Source organism: Oncorhynchus gorbuscha, unplaced genomic scaffold (assembly GCF_021184085.1).
Source record: "Oncorhynchus gorbuscha isolate QuinsamMale2020 ecotype Even-year unplaced genomic scaffold, OgorEven_v1.0 Un_scaffold_17369, whole genome shotgun sequence".
NCBI lineage: Eukaryota > Metazoa > Chordata > Actinopteri > Salmoniformes > Salmonidae > Oncorhynchus > Oncorhynchus gorbuscha.
In genome coordinates, this window is record NW_025758983.1 from 965 (window position 1) to 4,839 (window position 3,875).

Below are 3,875 nucleotides of genomic sequence, written 5' to 3' on the forward strand. Positions count from 1 at the left end.
AAACCGCCATAAAAAGCCCATACTACAGTTTGGGGACAAAGATCCTAGTTTTTGGAGAAATGTCCTCTGGTCTGATGAAACAAAAATCGAACTGTTTGGCCATAATGACCATTGTTATGTTTGGAGGGAAAAGGGGGAGGATTTCAAGCCGAAGAACACCATAATGTTGTGGGGGTGCTTTGCTGCAGGAGGGTCTGGTGCACCACTAGAACACCTGGGAAGGACACTGCAGGGCAAATCGGTTTGCAATTTGAAGTGGTACATATGTGCGACAACCTACTAAATTCATAGTGACAGGTTGCACAAGTAAAAAATGAGCATAAACTATTTCCCTGACCGGGAATCGAACCCGGGCCACGGCGGTGAGAGCGCCGAATCCTAACCACTAGACCACCAGGGAAGGGTACTACAGTGCAAATCTGTTCCAAGTGTGAGCTGGTACATATGTGCGATAACCTATATTCATTGTGACAGGTTGTACAAGTAAACATGTAGCAAAAGAGTAGTAGACCACTAGGGAAGGGTACTACAGTGCAAAGAGTCGAACTGGGAGTCGAACCACCAGGGAAGGGTACTACAGTGGAAATCAGGAGTCGAACCCCGGGCTCGGGAGAATCGACACTGGGTACTACAGTGCAAACCAACAGGGAAGGGTACTACAGTGGAAATCAGAGTCGAACCCAGACGCAGCGGTGAGAGCCGAATCTAACCACTAGACCACCAGGGAAGGGTACTACAGTGCAAATCGGTTCCAAGTGTGAGCTGGTACATATAGTTGAAGTCGTGTTTCCATCCACTTAGGCTGGAGTCATTAAAACCTGTTTGTCAACCCCTCCCCACATTTCTTGCTAACAAACGATCGTTGTTTTGGCAGATGGTTAGACATCTACATTGTGCATGACACAAGTCATTTTTCCAACAATTGTTTACATTGGGATTATTTCATTTATAATTCACTGTATCACAAATTCAGTGGGCCAGAAGTTTACATACAATGAGTTGGCTGTGCCGAACCCGGCCGTTAGCGGTGAGAGCAATCAATCCTAACCACTAGACCACCAGGGAAGGGTATTACAGTGCAAATCGGTTCCAAGTGTGTGCTGTTACATATGTGCGACATAACCTTCTATATTCATTGTGACAGGTTGTTCAAGTAAACATGTAGCAAAAAGAGTAGTTCCCTGACCAGGAATCAAACCCGGACGCTACAGAGAGCCGAAATCCTAACCACTAGAACACCAGGGAAGGTGCTACAGTGTAATTCGTTTCCCAGTTTGAAATGGTACATATAGTTGAAGTCGTAAGTTTCATCCACTTAGGCTGGAGTCATTAAAACCTGTTTGTCCTTTATCTCCCATTTCAGTACTAACAAACGTGGTTTTGCTTGATTGGTTGGATATCTTTCAAACGTTATTTATTTATAATGTTCCAACAATTGTTTACAGAGGGATTATTCCTTATAATTCACTGTATCACAAATTCAGTGGGCCAGAAGTTTACATACACTAAGTTGGCTGTGCCTTTAAACAGTTTGTAAAATTCCTAAAATGATGTCATGGCTTTAGAAGCTTCTGATAGGCTAATTGACATCCTTTGAGTCAATTGGAGGGTGTACCTGCAGATGTATTTCAAGGCCTACCTTCAAACTCAGTGCCTCTTTGCTTGACTCCATGGGAAAAGCAAAGGAAATCAGCCAAGACCTCAGAAAAAATGTAGACCTCCACAAGTCTGGTTCCTCCTTGGGAGCAATTTCCAAACGCCTGAAGGTACCTCGCTCATCTGTAGAAACAATAGTACGCAAGTATAAACACCATGGGACCACGCAGGCGTCATACCGCTCAGGAAGGAGACGCGTTCTCTCTCCTAGAGATGAACGTACTTTGGGTCGAAAAGTGCAAATCCATCCCAGAACAACAGCAAAGGACCTTGTGAAGATGCTGGAGGAAACAGGTACAAAATGGTCTATATCCACAGGCAAACGAGTCCTATATCGACATACCCCGAGAGGCCGCTCAGCAAGGAAGAAGCTACTGCTCCAAAACCGCCATAAAAAAGCCATACTACAGTTTGGGGACAAAGATCCTAGTTTTTGGAGAAATGTCCTCTGGTCTGATGAAACAAAAATCGAACTGTTTGGCCATAATGACCATTGTTATGTTTGGAGGGAAAAGGGGGAGGCTTTCATGCCGAAGAACACCATCATGTTGTGGGGGTGCTTTGCTGCAGGAGGGTCTGGTGCACCACTAGAACACCTGGGAAGGACACTGCAGTGCAAATCAGTTCCCAGTGTGAGCTGGTACATATGTGCGATAACCTTCTATATTCATTGTGACAGGTTGCACAAGTAAACATGTAGCAAAAGCGTAGTTCCCTGAACAGGAATCGAACCCGGGCTGCGGCGGTGAGAGCGCCGAATCCTAACCAGTAGACCACCAGGGAAGGGTACTACAGTGCAAATCGGTTCCCAGTGTGAGCTGGTACATATGTGCGATAACCTTCTATATTCATTGTGACAGGTTGCACAAGTAAACATGTAGCAAAAGATTAGTTCCCTGAACGGGAATCGAACCCGGGCAGCGGCTGTGAGAGCGCCGAATCCTAAGCACTAGACCACCAGGGAAGGGTACAACATTTCAAATTGGTTCCCAGTGTGAGCTGGTACATATGTGCGATAACCTTCTATATTCATTGTGACAGGTTGCACACGTAAACATGTAGCAAAAGAGCAGTTCACTGACCGGGAATCGAATCCTAACCACTAGACCACCAGGGAAGGATACTACAGTGCAATTCGTTTCCCAGTTTGAAATGGTACATATAGTTGAAGTCGTAAGTTTCCATCCACTTAGGCTGGAGTCATTAAAACTTTGGGTCGAAAAGTGCAAATCCATCCCAGAACAACAGCAAAGGACCTTGTGAAGATGCTGGAGGAAACAGGTACAAAATGGTCTATATCCACAGGCAAGAAAGCGGGTCATATCGACATACGAGAGGCCGCTCAGCAAGGAAGAAACACTGCTCCAAAAACCGCCATAAAAAAAAGCCATACTACAGTTTGGGGACAAAGATCCTAATTTTTGCAATAACTCAGTTTTTGCAATCAATCCTAACCACTAGACCACCAGGAAGGTTTCTGTAGTGCAAATCGGTTCCCAGTGTGAGCTGGTACATATGTGCGATAACCTTCTATATTCATTGTGACAGGTTGCACAAGTAAACATGTAGGCAAAGAGAAGTTCCCTGACCGGGTTCAAACCCGTCACAAGGTGAGAGCGCCCGAATCCTAACCACTAGACCACCAGGGAAGGGTACTACAGTGCAAATCGGTTCCAAGTGTGAGCTGGTACATATGTGCGATAACCTTCTATATTCATTGTGACAGGTTGTACAAGTAAACATGTAGCAATAGAGTAGTTCCCTGACCGGGAATCGAACCCGGGCCGCGGCGGTGAGAGCGCCGAATCCTAACCACTAGACCACCAGGGAAGGGTACGACAGTGCAAATCGGTTCCAAGTGTGAGCTGGTACATATGTGCGATAACCTTCTATATTCATTGTGACAGGTTGTACAAGTAAACATGTAGCAATAGAGTAGTTCCCTGACCGGGAATCAAACCCGGGCCGCGAGCGGTGAGAGCACCGAATCCTAACCACTAGACCACCAGGAAGGGTACGATACAGTGCAAATCGGTTCTCAAGTGTGAGCTGGTACATATGTGCGATAACCTTCTGTATTCACTGTGACAGGTTGTACAAGTAAAGATGTAGCAAAGAATAGTTCCCTGACCGGAATCGAACCCAGGCCGCAGCGGTGAGAGCGCCTGAATCCTAACCACTAGACCACCAGGAAGGGTACTACAGTGCAAATCGGTTCC

At 45.9% G+C, this 3,875-nt stretch overlaps 2 non-coding genes across 2 annotated transcripts; both read right to left on the reverse strand.

The window, feature by feature from the left end:
* Positions 1 to 328: 328 nt before the first annotated feature.
* Positions 329 to 400, reverse strand: trnae-cuc. The gene has a single exon. It is a non-coding gene; the product is annotated as a tRNA-Glu (tRNA).
* A 3,014-nt stretch (positions 401 to 3,414) lies between these two features.
* trnae-cuc lies at positions 3,415 to 3,486 on the reverse strand. Its single transcript has one exon. It is a non-coding gene; the product is annotated as a tRNA-Glu (tRNA).
* Positions 3,487 to 3,875: the final 389 nt, after the last annotated feature.